Source organism: Delphinapterus leucas, chromosome 2 (genome assembly GCF_059928025.1).
Source record: "Delphinapterus leucas isolate spDelLeu-1000000601 "Yukka" chromosome 2, BTC_Dleu_Yukka2, whole genome shotgun sequence".
Taxonomy (NCBI): domain Eukaryota; kingdom Metazoa; phylum Chordata; class Mammalia; order Artiodactyla; family Monodontidae; genus Delphinapterus; species Delphinapterus leucas.
The window spans coordinates 61,818,952-61,837,831 of record NC_143130.1 but is presented as its reverse complement, the minus strand read 5'-3'; the positions used below and the strand labels follow the sequence as shown (position 1 = coordinate 61,837,831).

Genomic DNA, 18,880 nt, shown 5'->3' with positions numbered 1-18,880 from the left:
AAAGCCTTTGCATTTGAGAGGTTTCACTGCTTCACTACCAGAACTGTAAGGGCTACAAAAACCAAAAAGTGTGGGAGGCTGGAAATACTCAAGGATGCCACTGTGACCTGTCAGTTCTTTTCCACAGCACCAGGATTAGGGGAGTGAACAAAATAGACAAAATCCCTGTGCTCTGGAGTGTTCATTCTCTGTGGGAGATTTATATAGTATATTTAGAAGGGCTATGAATAAAAGCAAAGCAGGGAGGAGGAACAGGAATGCCTGTGGGAGGGCGTGTAGTTTTAAAGGAGTGGTGAGACTTTGAGCAAAGCCAGAAAGAGGTGAGGGCGCAAACCATGCAAGAATCTGCGGGAAGGGCAGTCCAGGAGACGGAAGCACTAGTGCTAAGGCCCTAAGGCGGGAGAACAGTAAGGAGGCCCGTGTGGATGGGCAGAGGCAGAGGAGGATGGGAGGCCAGAGAACGATGGGACACAGCACTCTCCATCCTGCAATCAGAGTGAAAAGAAGGAGAAGGCCCAGATTTGGGGCGACACTGACCTGGGTCTGAATCTCAGCTCTGCTCCTTATGTCATGGACCTTGGGCTCTTCTCTCCTAATCTAGAAACAGCTGACCACAAAGGGTCATTGCAAAGGGTTAAAGGAGATATGGAATGTGAAACTACCTATCCCAGGACACAGCTAATGCCAGGTTCCTACCCAGCACACATTAGTTCCCTTCCTCTACCTCTGGTTACAGGGCTCCTCTCATCTAGTTCCCATTGTGGCCGTGTCTGAAAGTATGCCATTCAAGGGTCTTCTAGAGGTCCAAAGTCTACTACCAAGTGCAAGAAGAGGAACTACAAAATCGTGTGCATCTATGTATAGTATTGCTGGCAAACAGTAACATTTTAGTGTCCACATTCAAAAATCCAGAGAAATCTATACCAAACTATTAATGGTGGTCTCACTAAAGTATAAGAATATCAAAGATTCTAACCATGGACCTCTACCTTCTCTATTTATGTAATGATCAAACATTTTATAATGAATACATATTTGCAAGCAGAAATCACAATATAGACTAGTGTTGGTACAGGAGAAGTGATTTCCTGACTCTTTCCTACAAGTAGCCTCCATCCTACCTTGCACCCAAGGCCCACTGGTGTGAGCTCACTTTAGGACCTCTTACATCTTCCATATGGGGAAAATGAGCACATGTAAGTCCAGCAGGAGGTCTAGGGTTCTCTATAGGAGAAGGTCCTACGGTGGGTGTGCCTGGCCAGCATTTGTGAACTCTGACTGGTTCAGTCTGGAAAGGGGATGGCTTAACTTGCAGGTTGTGAACTGCTTTCTAAATAAAATTAAAACCCTTGCTATAGCTTCCATCAAGGAGAGAAAAAGAAGACTGGTGAAAATCAAGTATTTCAGAGTAAGCTGTGAACTACTGTGATTCAAGATTGTTGACACTGAAAAAAAAAATCTCATTTTAGAGACTACTGAGTTAAGAAATACTGTAAGAAAACAAGACATTTCACAACTAAGTAGCCTACAAGGTCAGTCAAGGAAAGACAAATATGCCAGTTCCCAGTGTCTTACTCAACAATGCATTAAAATGTGCATTACAATCAGTCACTGCAATGCATGCTAGTTATATAGCTTGGAAAAATTTTAGTTGCTTCCCCACTTCCAAAAATAAGAAAAAAAAACCCTTGATGAGGGGAATAAAAAAAAATAATGCTTAAGCATCCATAGTTGTTCATATGGCTTTTCCCAGTGTAAACATATGTTTCAAGAAAACAAATATGTAGTCAGAAACATTTTAACATTCCTCAAATTGACCATTGCACCAAAAAAGGGTGCTCAGCTCTGCAGTAAATAAAATCCTGCTTGAACACAGAAGAAAGTAGACTTCTTAGATGCTTTTTAATTATGAGATTTCTGACTGAAGAAGATAATGGTGCTCCCCATAGGAAAACCAATTTGCTCCCCAGAATCAAGCAGTACCTCTCTTTGCTTTCTGCTTTTTTTCCAGTAACATAAGGACTCATCTTGAGTTTATCTGATCATAGACTGGAAATCCCCAGGGCAGAAAGACTCCATCTCAGCATTTCCATAAGCACTGGGGCTGAGCTCTTCCAAAACCGAGTGATTTCCATGAGGCAAAATGGCTATAACAAATTGCTTTACTATCAACAGAATAGAGTATAATGAAAAAAGTAACATCATGGTGTCCTAAAACCAGTCAAGAAAGAAAACAGACCTTACAGAATTTACAAGAGTCTTTTATTTCTGACCTAATATTATTCATCAATTTATCATTAAAGCTGTAATTTCCATGGGATATAATTTTCAAATAACCCCTTCTACTTAGCTGTACTTTTCTCACCACCATCTCAAATATATGATCTGAGCATAAAACTTTGTAGCCCCCCTGAGTGAATTTCCCACTGATGCAACTACAGTGATTTCTAAGTCTGTGAGAACTGTTAGGAATGTGTAGCACAATCCAATACCTGCATTATAATAATGCATTTACAAAAAAGATTAAATTTATATCCATTGTTGACTGTACAAATTCCAAAACTTTCAAATGAAGAGCTGCTACAATCACAGAGACTGGATTATGGTTCACGACTTGTATGGATTCCTTCACCTGGTTAAGGCACTCACACACAAGCATGACAGACAATGTTGTTCTAATGACTGGCAGCGAGACCAGAAGATAGTGTGCAGGGCAGCAAGAAGATTGGAGTAGGATGTGATAATGAAAAACGTAATTCATTCTACCTGATGCATATACATTTTACAGATTTAAATCTGAAGGGAAACAACTTTTTGAACTTAATTGCTTGTTTGGGAGAGCTGAATGGAAACATCTTGAACCCCATGTTTATAGGCTCAGTGCCACCTTAAAAAATTCCACACAAACCCATTCTGAAACAACAGTTTCTCGTACTGGAGAGCCACAAAGGTTGATGTGAAATCTATGAAATGGAAAATCAGATCCAAGCTTGTATGCTCATGCATAAGCTTTGATCTTAATGAAAATGTAGATGGAACAGCAGCACCAGGGTTAAAGGCTACTCTCATCCCCCCCCACCCCCCAGCAATCAGATGCACTAGAGTTTGCATCCTTATCCTGTCCCTGGCTGTGTGACCTTGGGCAAGTCAGCTAACCTTTCTTAGTCTCTTTATCTTCAACATGGAGATAACAGGTTTGTTATGAAGATGAAATGAGATATGTACCAATAGCTTGTAGCTCAGTACCTGGCACATATGAGCATTTAAGAAATGTGTTCTCATTATTAGATGTGGCACTCTACTATATATTTTAGAAGAAATTACAGTCCTGCTGTCATACCCCAACATCTTGTGGTAACCATTTTCATTCTATATTTCTAGCTTTTACTATTTTTTTCACCACAGTATTTCGGGGGGTGGGGGAAGAAAGGTAATCAGTTACATACCTCCCACTTTTTGAACTGTTTCTTGAAGCAAGGTGAAAAGCTGGGGAAATAGGCAACATATACACTGAAGAGAAATTTACTCTTTAGGATATGATGTTATATGTGTATGGAATATAAACAAATCATGTAATTTCAACCTATAACCTACGGGGCATCAAATCATAGGTAGGTTTTATTTTAAAAGAGACAAAAGCCAAGCAGTATTAAGGAATATGGAAGGAATCAGTATGGGCCTATTGCTATCTCAGTATTAGTGACTGAAACAGGGATTGGTGGGCTAGATTACGGGGGATTTCATGGGGTCTAACTTCCAACAGGTGGCAAGCTTTAGTCATCTTCAGATGCAAAACCTTAATGAGTTTGAGTATGCAAGTCTCAGGGATTCTGTTCAAGGCCTCCTCTCGGCAATCAAGGGAAACAATTTACTGGTTTTAAGCCACCCTGGCAAGTTAGCAAGCAGGGAACTGTCCGCCGTAGCTTGCACCTGTCCCTAGAACGGGGTTTTGGCCTGACGGTGAAAACCCACCATCCTTTCCTATCAGTCCATCCTGCCGCTGTGGCGCCTCCAGACAAATGGGGGAAGCCCACTAGGAAGTGGTCACGACCAACAAAGCTACAAATCCCCAGGGTGTGGGATTTCCACCTCAATACCACGCCTGAAAACCTAAAATAGGCACCCGCTTGTTATACTGCAATGGGATTCCCCCCAGCAGCAATCCCCAACCCCCAGCTTGCATGTTTTATTAATAAATGCAAGATGGCACACAGAGGCAAAGAATGGGAGGTAAGGCATCTGCAGCTGGACCCGAACCAGGGCAGTTTGCAAAAATAAATAAGAAGCATGTGACAAGAAGCAGATCCCCAGGCTGGAGCTGAAGCCCTAGGCTGCCCCAGGCACCCTCGCCTTGCTACAGCGACCAGAGGGGATGAAGGTCAGTGGTAAGATCCCAGCCCTCCCGGACACGTACCCTGCAAACCCTGACCGGCCCCCACCCCCGGACCCGGGAAGAGTGGCAGGGGAAGCCCCGGCCACGGCCGGCTGCGGGGACACATACCTGCTGCCCGGGCTGTGGATTCGCTCGGCTCTGCAGCGGCGCCGGCCGCGGCTCGCGCTCCCGGGGCTCCCCTCTCCGCCCCCCCGCCCCCTCGCCCCCTCGCGGCCCGCCGCTGCCTCCGCTCACTCCGCTCCTCCGCCCACCGCGATCGGGGGCGCGCGCGGCCACGCGCCGGCGGCTCGCCCGGGCCCGCGCCTGCGCCCTCGCCTCCCGCCGTCGGCGCGCGCGCCCCGGAGGCAGCGGAGCGGCCGCGCGGCTGTCTAGGAAACGGCGGCCTCTGCGGGCCGGGCAGTCGGCGGGAACTGGGCAGGGGGATGGGGGCTGGGGACTCGGCCGGCGCCAGGGCCTGAACGGAGCGCGCCGGTTTCGTGGCGTGGGTGAGGGGGTCGCGGGGCCGGGGGAGGGGGGTGCTATGCGTGCGCTTGTGGAGAGAGGAGGGGGTCGCGGAGAGAAGGTCTGAGGTGGAGGCCGGCGGGGCCGGGAAGCAACAAGTGCGGAGGCCGAGGGGGCCCCACCCGGGGAATTTCGTGCAGCCGAGAATAGAAACCTCCTCTGGCTTTGGTGCAGCGCTTTGCGGTTTCCAAAGCTCTTTGCTAGTTGTTGGGCACATCCACACACGGCACCCCGTGAGGGAGCAAACGGCGGGCATTCACTGCCCTCTGAGGTTTGAGGCACGGAGAGGAAAACACCTCTTTGTGGCCGAGATCGAACCAGAATCAGAGACCCTTGACCCTTAGGCTTCTGTCTGGGAGAAAATTACCTGTCAGGACCTTCATTTGATGGTTTTAGCTCAGGACACTTATAGGACAGTGTTACTCAGCCTATTTTTTTTCTTTCCATTATCGTTCTCTTAAGAAAAGCCTTTTTAAACGTTTTGTTCACCAGTCCCTTCCTCCCCACCCGCCATGAAATTATAATACCATTCATATCCTGAATAGCTGTTTATGTACCATACGTGTATCTGTGCTTTATACATGAAAAGAGTAAGATTTCGCCCCTTGGAGATAACAACAACCCCGTGGAGAATGAATGCTTGCTTTAGGACCGTGGCTCTTGGTTTTAGCGGGTGGAGCAAGTGGAGTACGTGAGGGCTGTGGATGCACCCATAATACTCTCTGTAGGTTAAAGTCCTCCCATACAACTCTTTCTAATGTCTGCAGGTGCTGCTGTGAGCAGTGGAATACAATCACTTAAGCAGCTTCTGGATTCGGAATACGTTTTGTTACTCGTCTCAATTCAGGCTAAACTAGCCATTTTCCAGTAGGGTCCTGACATTTTTGCTAAAATACTTGAAAAGATTGGAAACCCTCTTTTCTAGAACGCTAAGTTCCAGGATGGGCTGTAGCTCTGCAGACAGCTTTGATTTACGGTTCTCACACCTCTTCTAGAGTGGGTTTTTTGTTTTGTTTTGTTTGTTTGTTTTTTGGTTAGGCCTATTTGGTCTCCCAGGAATGTCTGAGTCATTCTTGCCTCTTCCTCCTCCCACCTCAGCTTTTCTAGCTAGAAGATGGAAATCAAAACCCAGGTCACAGAATTGCCACAGGGGCTTGGATCATACTTTTCTTAGACACAGGAATTTCTAGGTAGGGAATGAGTATCGAATTTTGGCAAGTTGGGAAGTAAGTAAAATTCCTTCTTCAAGTCCTCCTTCATCTTTCAATGTTTCTTAACCCAACTGTAATGGAATTTCAGAGGAACACAAAGCCCTTGGAGGTGATATTTGTAGAAGCTACCTGGGTTGCCAGAGGATTTTTTTCTACATTTAATGTGGACTGGAAAAGAGAAAGTGGGGATGAGTCAAGAAAACTTGGGAGGATGGATGGGATTGCTGGGTGGGTGGGTATAGTTTTTTGACAGGTGGTGGCAAAATTTCAACTACACTTTTAAAAAGTGTTAAAAAAAAAAACAGAACCTCGGCATAGCTTGTTAAAGTTGTTTTCCACCCCATTCCCCCCCACCCTCACACTTAGTAGAACTCTAAAGACTTGATTAAAACCATTGAAAAGCATCCAGTTACAATGCTAGTTAAAAGAGTAGGACAAGTATTTTGAAACTTGCAGACAGAAAAATTGGAACACCACTTTGGTTTACCTGGAATCTTTGTAGTCTAATACCAGTTTTGGATTCAGGTGCAAGGCTACTTCAAGGGAAATGTTTTCTTATAACAGCTGTCAATGAAGACCCTCTAGAGAGAGAAAACTGGAAATTACATGCTAACATATTTTATCTGTGTCTTTTAAGTGTGCTGCTTTGGGGTTTTTGTTTGTTTGTTTTTGTTTTTTTGTAATCTGAGTTCATGGAAAATGTAGGTACACCATTTTATGTGGTAGTGTGAAGTCAAAAAATCCCCAAACATGTGTAATTTATCAGCTCTATGCTGCTCCCTGGTGGTGTCGTACTTCACATCACCTATCCAAACTAAAATCTTCCACTTCTTTAATTCTTTAGGATGTTGGAAACCTAAATCAGAGTTGTAGACAAGATGGTATTCTGCTTTCTCCAAACTTCTCCTGCTCTATTTTCAAATACCCTATGTCCTAACACCCAAAGGAGGATTAGCCCTTGAGACTGATCAATTTGGAGGAACTGTGAAGATCTCTGGCAGGCCTCTTTAGTTTATTCTTAAATGTGTCTGTAAGACTCTCTTGAGGATACTTGATTAAAATCAGATACCGGAGCCTCACCTCAAACCCATTAAAATCTAATTTACGGGAGTGTGGCCTGTTATTTTTATTTTTAACTGTCCCAGGTGATTCTTATCAATGGGAGAGGTTGGGGAATCCTAGAGCTATAAACGGAACAGGTGTGGCTTTAGTAGACTGTAGGTGACTAGTGAGAGGGATTTTGTGGGTGAAGGAGCCCCACAGCATAAAAGAAAATAGGACCTATACAGCAGGAGTAGAAGAAATTAACTGTAGTTTTAAGGCTTGTGTGTCACTTTCTTGCCAGATATATCTGCTTCTAATGTGGCTGTAATTGGCACGCTATCCCATACCAAAGTACCTTTTGAGGTAAGTCAGATTTTCTTTCAGTTAAAAAGACTGTCTTTTCAGGAGTACCAGAATCACATAACCAGAAAATTTGTGCATGTATGCAGCTGCAAGATTATGAGAAGGCAGACTGGAGATTATGTTGATCCTATGAATGAAAAAGATTGCTATTAGAGTTAAAATTTGTTCTCTTGAGATAGCTGCTTGAAAAAGTAGGACATATGAACCTGATGCCACATGAGTTGTGAAATTTTAAAATATCAAGAGATTTTAAGTTGTTAATGTTTATGTAAATGTTAATATTTTAAAACCTCTTCTGAATGTTGATTTCTGATGCACCCTCACTTATTTGGAACACACAGGGAGAAAGCCAATTTAAGTTAATGAAAAGCTTGAAAAATGGAATATATGTGACTCTGATAATTATTTAAAAATTTAAGTATACATAATAACTGCTAACAAAATAGCTTTAAAAATTCTGCTGAGAGGGCTTTAATGAATAAATGTGATTGACTTGTAACTAGCAAAATTCATGTGCTTACATTCTATGTGGATAAGACAAAGCACAGTACCGTGCACTGAATAGGTCCTCAATTAACATTCTTTTTAAAAACGTTTTCTCATAAGTAGCTTAAATACGCTTAATGTAGCGAGCCCATCTTCAAGGATAGTACCTCAGTGGCAGATTTCACCTTGAGCGGTGGCATGCCAGGAGTGGGGGCAATGAGAGCATCACTTGGGGTGTAGGCAACAAAAATTCTCATTGTCTGTAGGGAATTAAACTATAATAAACCCACTAAAAGTCTGTCCAATTTTTATTACCAGCAATTTCTATGTACCAGAAATTCTAAACAGTGTCAATGATAAAATATTTCTCCCTGAAAAATTTCTTATGAGTCTAGGTTCTAAACAATTACTGTAGTTACTGTTAAGTTTTAGTAATGTATATGTAAGCTTCAAATTAGCACATTTTAATTATTGATCCTTTAATAAATATCATATTCTACATAGAAGTTAAATCAGAGAACTCCCAGTTATACAGTTGGCCTTCAATAAACATAGACTCAGCTCTACAGATATTTTTCCAAATAAATTCATAAAAACTCAGGGTAATTCAAGGCTTCAGGTGCAGTTCATGTCTGCAGCCCCTTTGGTCCATATCTTTGCATTTATATAGTAGATTCTTAAGCAGTGATTGCATAGCGACTATAAGGATGAAGAAACAGACTTGATGACTTCAGTGTTGTCATTCTGTATGACCACTTAGGGTTTTCATTTTGCATGTAACATTTGAGGGAAACAAAGTCTAATATTTTTGGCTTGTAAGTACAAGTTTAGTTAATATGTGAAATTATTCTTCGGAATAATTGAATTAAAAAAATCTTTTACTTTGAAATTTGTTCTTTTTAAATTATTAATGTTTACTTCAGAACTGAAGAAGGAATCAATAGGAGGTGCAATGTTATTACTTAGTACTTCCACAAAACAATATGTAGGTTTAAGTTATTCCTTTTTTCAGAAACATGAATTCCGTTGCATTTTTCCTTTTTTGTACTATAATATTTATTTTATATCATATAAGTGGAGTTGAGTAAAAGAATTTTCACTGTCTGTTTCTTTCCTGGCTATTATTATTTGTTTCATTTCACGGTCATTACTAAAAATAATTTTGTCACGTAGAGGAGGGTGTGTTAGAAAAAAAAATGATCCTTTTGGGTGTCATATTCTGAGTATACCACTGGGCTCAAGTGATCACAAAATAAATGGTATTCAAATTAAGTGAGCTTTATTATGTGCTTAATATCTGGAATTTTGCATGTACTTCATGAGGAAACCATTTTGGGGGCACTGTTTGTATGGCAAAATGAAATATCGGTGATTGTATATGTATTTTAAAACAAAAATGATCTAGTATTCCAATTCTAGTCTAATTAGGCTATTTTAAAACCTAGCAAGTACATGTCCATGTGTTTATTGATAGACTCCTAATGATTACTGACATTTGTTAAATGCCTACAATGTGTCAGACATCATTCTGTGAGCTTTATTTGTATTAACTTTTTCATAAGTCCTGTTGGGAAGGTATAGTTGTTATCTCATTTTACAGATGAGAAAACTGAGGCACCGTGGGATTAAGTAGTTTGCTCAAGAACACCCAGATAATAAGTGGAGGAACTAAGATTCAAACCTGGACAGTCTGATTCAGAGACCTCAAGTTCAACCCTACTGCCTCACTGCCTCACATACACACACAAAGTTGTGTCTCAGTAAGCTTGAGGAATTAAGTGGGAAAAGCATTCTGGATTCCAGGGTTTCACCTCCAATTCATTCTTTAACTTTGAAAAAGGCAATTAAATGAATGTCTCTGATTTGGAGAGGATTGAACTTGGTACATCTAGAAATTCTCTAAATTTCTTTCTAGCTCTAAATTTTTCTGATTCTATGATTATTTTTATGTAAAGAAGAAAATTTGATTTTTCACTTATCTAACAGACTAAAAATGAACCAGAGGGGGAAAAAAAAACTAGCATGATTAAATTTGAAGGTAGATAAACTTTTGATATTTTGTAGTTACAAAATTATACTACTTTTTTTGAAAAAAATTTATTTATTTATTTTTGGCTGTGTTGGGTCTTCGTTGCTGTGGGTGGGCTTCTCATTGCAGTGGCTTCTCTTGTTGTGGAGCACAGGCTCTAGGCGCGTGGGCTTCAGTAGTTGTGGCACGCGGGCTCAGTAGTTGTCACGGGCTCTAGAGAACAGGCTCAGTAGTTGTGGCGCACGGGCTTAGTTGCTCCACGGCATGTGGGTCTTCCTGGACCAGAGCTTGAACCTGTGTCCCCCTGCATTGGCAGGCGGATTCTTAACCACTGTGCCACCAGGGACGTCCTATGCTACTATTAAACTTTTCATGTTCATTATTCTTGTGACTACAGAAAGACCATAAACTTCTTTTTTTTAATTGAAATATAATTGCCTTACAATATTGTCTTAGTTTCGTGTGTACAGCACAGTGATTTTGGTTTTTTGCAAATTATATTTCATTATGGATTATTATAAGATATTGGGTATAATTCCCTGTGCTGTATAATAAATCCTTATTGTATCTATTATAATTTATCCCTCACCCTCTCCCCTTTGGTAACCATAAGTTTGTTTTCTATGTCTGAGTCTGTTTCTGTTTTGTATACAGATTCATGTGTATTAGTTTTAGATTCCACATATAAGTGATAGGTAGTATTTGTCTTTCTCTGACTTATTTCACGAAGCATAATATTCTCTAGGTCCATCCATGTTGCTGCAAATGGCAATATTCCATTCTTTCTAATGGCATTGTATATATACATATACACACATATGTATATATATTCCACAATTTATTTATCCATTCATCTGTTGATGGACATTTAGGTTGCTTCCATGGCTTGGCTATTATAAATAGTGCTACTGTGAACACTGAGGTGCATGTATCTTTTCGAATTAGAGTTTTCGGTTTTTTTCCTGGATATATACCCAGGAGTGGAATTGCCAGATCATTTGGTAGATCTGTTTTTAGTTTTTTTAAGGAACCTCCATACTGTTTTCCATAGTGGTTGCACCAATTTATATTCCCACCAATGGTGTATGAGTGTTTCCTTTTCTCCATACCCTCTGTAGCATTTATTATTTGTAGACTTATTGATGATAGCCATTCTACTAATGTGAGGTGATACCTCATTGTGGGTTTGATTTGCATTTCTCTAATAATTAGCGATGTTGAGCATCTTTGCATGTGCCTATTGGCCATCTGTATGTCTTCTTTGGAAAAATGTCTGTTTAGGTCTTCTGCCCATTTTTTGATTGAGTTGTTTGTTTTTTTGATACTGAGTTGTGTGAGCTGTTTGTATATTTTGAATATTAACCCCTTGTGGGTTGTATCATTTGCAAATATTTTCTCCCATTCCATAGGTTATCTTTTCATTTTGTTGATGGTTTCCTTTGCTGTGCGAAATCTTTTAAGTTTGATTAGGTCCCATTTGTTTATTTTTGCTTTCATTTCTTTTGCCTTGGGAGACTGATCTATGATTTATATCAAAGAATGTTTCACTTATGTTCCCTTCTAGGAATTTTATGGTGTCATATCTTACATTTAGGTCTGTAAACCATTTTGAGTTTATTTTTGTATATGGTGTGAGAGAATGTTCTCATTTCATTGTTTTACATGTAGCTATCAAGCTTTCCCAGCACCATTTGTTGAAGAAGCTGTCTTTTCTCCATTGTATATTCTTGCCTCTTTCGTTGTAGATTAATTGAACATAGGTGAGTGGGATTATTTCTGGACTCTCTGCTCTGTTCCACTGATCTTTGTGTTTGTTTTTGTGCCAATACCATGCTGTTTTGATAGCTGTAGTCTTGTAGTATAGTCTGAAGTTTGGGAGGGTTATACCTCCAGCTTTTGTTCTTTTTTTCTTCAGGATTGCTTTGGCCGTTCTGAATCTTTTGTGGTTCCATAAAAGTTTTAGGATTATTTGTTCTAGTTCTGTGAAAAATGTCATGGATATTTTGATAGACATTAAATCTGTAGATTGCTTTGGGAAGTATGGCCATTTTAACAATATTAATTCTTTCCGTCGAAGAGCACAGGCTATCTTTCCATTTCTTTGAATCATCCTCAGCTTTCTTTATCAATGTTTTATAGTTTTCAGCATATGGGTCTAGAAAGACCATAAACTTCTGAGGGATTGATTATGCATTCTGATAATTGGCTTGATATAAAAATTTATATTATTCATATATGCCACTTTTATATACTTAAGGTGTTCTGAGCCTTGACCTTCTTCTTCATGCCATATAAAGTAAAGCTCTTTGGGAAAAGGAACTTTTAAAGTGGAAGATAGATCATATTTTATACCACTTTTTCCCTTTCTTTCTCATGAAGGTTACCACTTTATTGAAACGACAATCCTTATTAACTCTCTATCCATAATATTGTATGTAAAATTTTTTCTTGGTGGAGACATAACACAAAAAGTAACTTTCATAGAAAAAGAAATAAAATTCCTTGCCATCCCCCAAAAGTCTCTGTTTGAAAGGGTTTTTTTCCTCCCACACAATAATCTTCTAATAAAATTCTATTTCCCTCTTAATCCAGCTCCTAGCCTAGTATTTAGAAGTATTAACAATAAATAGTTTTCCTGAGGCTTAAAAAAGGGGAAGCAGGAGAAATTAAAAATATTAAAGTTTCTGTTACTTATTACGAAGTTCTTTGAGAGTATTACTAAGTAAAAGAAAAAGCCCATAAAATTTGTAAACAGATTCTACTCTTCTCTTCCATGTGTTGCTAAAATTGTTATATAAAATATTTTCTGTTTTTATTTTTCTTTATGGTGGCCACAATTTCTATCAAAGCAGAAGAAAAAGAGGTGAACTATAAAGTGAGAGCCAGTTTCATCTCTACTCTGCAATCTAGGAGAAAAACTTTCACCCGAGGACAGGTCAGGTAAGTAATTATTTGTTAATTTATTCTTTGTAATGTTTTGGGGCCATTTGTGGAGCCATAATTTGTCAACTCTAGCCATAGATCATTGTTTTAATTCAACTAAGAGAAAATAGTGGTAGACTCCACAATATGGAAAGTTCTTTAACTTTTAAATTACAGAAGCTTGGGTCTCCATTCTAAAGTTGGAAAGGTGTGTGTGTATAGAACCATGTTCAAGTATGTGTTAACTATTCATAAAAACATATTAAAAAAAACAAACTTGTAAGCTGGTCTGGTCTTTGTAATTTAAAAATAATATGAATAGAATTAAAGAAGATTAAGAAAGCCTTGGAGAACAAGAGTCTGGAAAATAGTTCAAGTTGTTGAGTTTAGAAGAGTGAAGGCTAAGGGATGATATTGCTTTTCAAGTAGTTGAGATGCTGACTTGCTGAGGATGGTGCCTGTCCTTTTTCCATCTCTATAGAGGAAAAACAGCAGGAGAAACTTAGATAAGAAGAGTCAAAGCTTTTGAAATTCAGGATGTGTAAGATTAGAATGATTTACCTTGGGAAGTTGCAGAATCCTCTTTTTGGAGGGTCTTCTAAGCACACTGATCATCTGCCAAGAACAGTTTATATATCCATCGTCAGGCCTTCTCATTTTCTGTTGCTACGGTTTACTTTGACAAACGTGGTGATTTATGTCTAAGGCAGCAGCTAACACGATATATTTCTAATGATAGAATACATGAACTAGTAGAACTTGACTTTAGGAGTATTATAGAAAATTATAAAGTTCTTTTATGAGCACAGAAGTAGTCATGTGTTTTATTCAGTTTGTTCCATTGCTGACCATGTGATCACCATTAACACGTTTAATTTTTCTGGTTCGTATAATGCTCTTCAAATACACATGTTACTGTCAACAGAAATTGAATCACCTCTATCAAGACTAGAGAGAAGGATGGGAGGATAAATTTAAAGATGAGTGCGTTCAGATAGGATTGTTGAGAATGGCTCTCTGTAATGTGAGATAAGGTAGAGATTTCAAACAGTGGAGAGTGGGCCACAGTGTGATGATCTGAAAATGGCATTTGGGAGCAAGGAAGAGGCTGTTCCTCACTTCTTCCCATCGATTCAGAGAAAGCAGAAAGTAAGGACTAAATAAGTTACAGTGGAAAAGGTACCTTGTGATCTAAGGAGGAACCAGATTTTTATTAAGAGTAAACTGCAGAGGGACTTCCCTGGTGGTGCAGTGGTTAAGACTCCACATTCCCAATGCAGGGGGCCCGGGTTCAATCCCTGGTCAGGGAACTAGATCCCACATGCACGCCACAACTAAGAGTTCGAGTCACAACTGAGGAGCATGCCTGCCACAACTAAGGAGCTGGTGAGCTGCAACTAAGGGGTCCTTGAGCTGCAACTAAGGAAGCCATGTGCAGCAACTAAGACCTGGTACAACCAAATAAATAAATAAATTAAATATTTTTTAAAAAGAGTAAACTGCAGAAAAGTGAAAAATAAATTTGGATAAAAGAGTTTTTCCTCAAATAAATGGACTGTCTAGTAGATGGGGGATAGGGCAGAGGGTAAAGAATGACAGAAGTTGAAGAATTGGGTGTGGAATGAGCATGGTTGGGGGAGTTTGAGAGTGAAGATGTGCCAGTCACATGCAAAAGGGAAAGAAGACTTGTGCTGATGGGGACGAGTAAATAAAACAGAAGGGAAAGAAGTATTTGAGTAGGAGAGAAGAGTAGACATAGGTTAAAGGAAAATCAGGGCCACTTAGGATAATATTTCTTTGTGAGCAAGGAAGTATTAAACTTGACCAGTTAGGGAGGGTGGGAGGGAGACACAAGAGGGAGGGGATATGGGGATATATGTATATGTATAGCTGATTCACTTTGTTAAACAGCAGGAACTAACACATCATTGTAAAGCAGTTATACTCCAATAAAGATGTTTAAAAAAAAAACTATGTACAGTAAGGAAAATGGGAATGGATGGTAATTACTCCGGGTCTGAGAAGGGTACACACATGTGAAAAACAACCAGGCTGAGTGACCCCTTATTTCAAGAAAAGTTTTCTGGGGCAGTGTTCAGAGACTTAATTCTGTTTGGATATTGGTTGTAGAGTTTCTAGGCTCCAAGGACATAGGTAACCTCCAGGAAGACCAGGATCAACACTGAGAGGTCAGTGGGGTTGGGAAGTGCTATGATTATTATCTCCTTCACATCTCTGTATAGAGCTGTAGCCTTTTGTAGGAGACATGCGTAATTCAAGACTATTCCTGGCAGCAAAGAATGGGAAGTTTGCTATTGCCATGTGGGCAGTAGCTTAAAAGAGTTTATAAGTCAATTACCAACCAGCTTTGAAAGAGTGGTTCTTTTTTTTTTTTTTTTGAGGTACGCGGGCCTCTCACTGCTGTGGCCTCTCCCGTTGCGGAGCACAGGCTCCGGACGCGCAGGCTCAGCGGCCATGGCTCACGGGCCCAGCCGCTCCACGGCATGTGGGATCTCCCCAGACCGGGGCATGAACCCGTGTCCCCTGCATCGGCAGGCGGACTCTCAATCACTGAGCCACCAGGGGAGCCCGAAACTGTGATTCTTGATGAATTATTAACTGGGGGGGATTTTGTGTTCTTTCATATTTTGCATATAAAGTGAATCTTTATTATCAAATCATTTTGCATTAAATGCAACCATATACTATTAGATTTTCCAGTGAAGAATAATGATAGCTAACACCTGTTGAGTGCTTCTTGTGTTCCAGGCACCTTATATATATAAATTCATTTTATTTTCAGACAACTCTTTGAAGTAGGCACTATTATTCTGTCCCTCACTACCTCAAGCCTCACATATGGATGAGGAAAATTGGCACAAAGATTTGTGCCCGATTCTATGGTAGAATGTTCTAATGTGGAACTAGGATTTGCACTCTAGCCTTCTGGCTCCAGAGCCCATGCCCATAACCCCTACACTACTTATCTTTTTATACATAAAAATGGTGATTTGAGGGTTGCTTGGAAACTATTTTACTTTGAATGGTTGGTGACTCGAGTATATTTATAGGTAGCACAATTTACATCAAAGAAAGTGGCTCTTGTGAGCAGCTACATGGAATGAAAATTGATTAAATGTTTTAAAGAAGTTCATGCCAATACACTCAGTGATGTAAAGGGCTATTGCTTGGGGCAGGCCAGCTGCTTTTATTCAAAAGACCACATTGGGTGGTATAACCTTAGTGAGTTTACTAGGGTCTAACTCTCAGTCTTGTGGTCTTAGAAACCTGATCTGGTCAGTAAGTGTCCCAAAGAGGATTAAATTAGTCTAACGACCTCATCAGCCTAATATGTAAAGCCAGAAAGCAAATTAATTTAAATATTGGGTTGGCCAAAAAGTTCGTTCGGGTTTTTCGGTAACATGGAAAAACCCAAACGACCTTTTTGGCCAACCCAATACAATGAGATAAAATTGTTACAAAAACCGGTTGTACCAGTATGATCAGTGTATTTTCTTCCAGGTGGTGGATATAGATGGGAAACCAAATTATAAGAGGTTTCTTGGTGAACAGCAGGCACCATGAATATTTCTGGTTTTGGCTTTTCACAGTATTTATCTGTTTTATACATTTCTCAAGGATTTCATCAATAATAGCTGCTATTGGCATGTACTGTCAGTTCTTAAATTATAAATAGCCTCCACCCCTGTGCCCTTCCACCAGGGGCTCTGCTGCCGTAGAAACAGCTGTTGAATAAACATAGGTATTTTAGAGAATCTGTGGGTTCAGAATTGAAGGAAGGGAAGAGTCTGTGAAAAGCCCAGTTACTAAAGTGTGTTAATTTAAGGGATAGACTCCTAAGTAGGATGGGTATGCCTGAGTAGAGATCTCTTTACCTAAAGTGTATTTCTATAGCACTGCCTGAGGAGCTTCCCCCTGCTTCTCTTATATTGCTTGAAATTTCACCAAATGGAGATTGCTTTTCATTTTTCAAACATTCTCTTAAAACTGTAAATGTCTATGTGTGGAGATATTCTTAGTGACCTTCCTTATACCCATTCCCTATTGCTTACCTTCATTTTGTTAGGGACAGCAATGTTCCCAGCTTCAAGCAAAAAATCCTGACTAGTTGAAGCCAGTCATGACAATCCCTTTCTCCTTTGCCAGTGGTCATGAAGGGAAGGCTTCCAAGTTCAGGGATGGCTTTTGCTTTCCTGATAAAGAGAACAGTGATGGCTGGTACTCTCCTCTTTCCCCCTTCTTTGTGCCTTAAATGCAGACATGAAGCCTGGAGATATAGCAGCCATCTTTGCAACTATGAGATGACAAGTATGAGAGAGAAAAGATGATTCTGACAAGCTGAGGACCATGAAGGAGAAGGATTGAAAGAGTCTGGACATTGTTGAACAGCTCTTCCAATCTTGGACTGCCTACCTCCAGACATTATGGAGAAAAATAAGGAAAGTTGTAACCCTTGTTATACAGTAGCAAAGCATTTGATTAATCTGTACCTGCTGTTCTGTGGAAGGCTGACTATGCAAACTGAGACTGTAGTGTTAGAAGAAATGAAAGGAAGCATTTGGAATATTGTGCTATATTGGTGACTTCTTGTGGCTTTTCAGTAGGATCCTACAGAAGGGAGTGAACTCAAATTAGTGCTCCTCAGCCTGAAAGCAGAGAGGGCAGAAGAATATAGCTTTGCTCCAGAGGTATTCTGCCTTTAGCTTGTACTCTAAATTGACAAAAGAGCCCTGTAATTTGGAATTTTCTAGGGATTAAGGGTAGGACCTTCTTACCTAAGACTATTGTTGGAATTGCCTTGTCTGTTATGAGAGCTCAGAGGTCAGCGGCTAAGAGATTAGAATCTCCAGGCTTAAAGATTATTTCTGGAAATGTTTTTTGGGTGTGGTTGCTCACACAAGGAATTGATCTGAAGCAGACAGACCAGAAGCTTGATATGTTTTTGAGGGAACCTGCAGTACAAAGCTGGCGATTCCTTGTGATTGTCTCTACCTTCCAAGCAATCCTCATCCTTTCCTCCCTGAGTCAAACCAGTATGAAGTAGGCTACAAAAGCTGTGGATCCCCTGGGAAAGACATCTGCTTCAAAACCTGCCTTAGAAATGGCTACAGAGAACAATGACAAAGCAGATCCTCCTGAGACTTAAAGTAGGCGCTGTCAGATTGACTGGCCAAGGGATTTACTTTATTGCCTGCCCAGGAATCTGTGATTTCTGTCTAGGAAGATATGATATAGATTGTGGATTGTTGACTACTGTGTACTTCCTCTTATCTCCCTTTCTTAATGGAATTTTTTGGGGGTCACTCTGTTCTTTCTTTTTCATCGTTGTATATATGTGAGGGGAGTGGTTAAGAGACAGCTTCCCTTTTAGCCATACAAATGGTCAGATAAGAGTTGTCATATTTGGACTTGATAGAGCAGACAGAAAATCAACCAAAGATCCTGCGTCATGCAGTAATTGGATGAGATAGTGGGGGATGAGTATGTTGAAGAGAGGATGAGTATGTTGTGTTTAACACATGTGTAAGAAGTATGTGTGTGCATATTGAGTTGAGGACTGGCAGACACTGTTGGCTGGCCAATCCATATCCCTTTCTTACCTCTACCATAAAAATTAGCAAAGTTAAATATTTGATTTTCCAGTCTTCTTTACTGCTACAGTAGTCATGTAATACAATTCTAGCCCATAAACCTGCTAGGGGACTTCATTGAAGGCTTTCCCTTTTTCTGATAAAAGGGTCAGACAGTGCTGGGGTTAACTTTTTTCTTGCTTTGACCTTAGATGTGATGCTTGGAGCTGCAGTGACCATCTTGAAAGCATTAGGCAACAAACACGAATATTAAAAGTAAATACACTCAGGATGGTGAAGCAAAAATATTGAAGATATGGATAGCACCATTGATGGGTAA

The 18,880-nt window shown here is 40.2% G+C and overlaps 2 protein-coding genes across 18 annotated transcripts in view; one reads left to right on the top strand and one right to left on the bottom strand.

Annotated features, from left to right (window-relative positions):
- The window catches only part of TMEM266 (transmembrane protein 266), a 167,898-nt gene extending 163,283 nt beyond the window's left edge, over positions 1-4,615 (bottom strand). Inside the window, exons 1-2 of one of the 2 annotated variants that reach the window (XM_089906944.1) lie at positions 4,502-4,615; positions 538-607 (exon numbers count right to left, since the gene is read on the bottom strand). The gene's annotated coding sequence lies outside the window, so the exon portion shown is untranslated. The remainder of the gene's footprint in view (positions 1-537; positions 608-4,501) is intronic. The other variant, XM_022580133.3, reaches the window with a different exon arrangement.
- Positions 4,616-4,713: 98 nt separating this feature from the next.
- NRG4 (neuregulin 4) overlaps positions 4,714-18,880 on the top strand; it is a 132,542-nt gene continuing 118,375 nt past the window's right edge. For 2 of the 16 annotated variants that reach the window (XM_089906955.1, XM_089906953.1), the window contains exons 1-3: positions 4,726-4,878; positions 7,451-7,512; positions 12,877-12,967. The gene's annotated coding sequence lies outside the window, so the exon portion shown is untranslated. Of the gene's footprint in view, positions 4,879-7,450; positions 7,513-12,876; positions 12,968-17,742; positions 18,877-18,880 lie in introns of those variants that run through there. The other 14 variants (XM_089906960.1, XM_089906959.1, XR_016392030.1 and 11 more) reach the window with 13 other exon arrangements.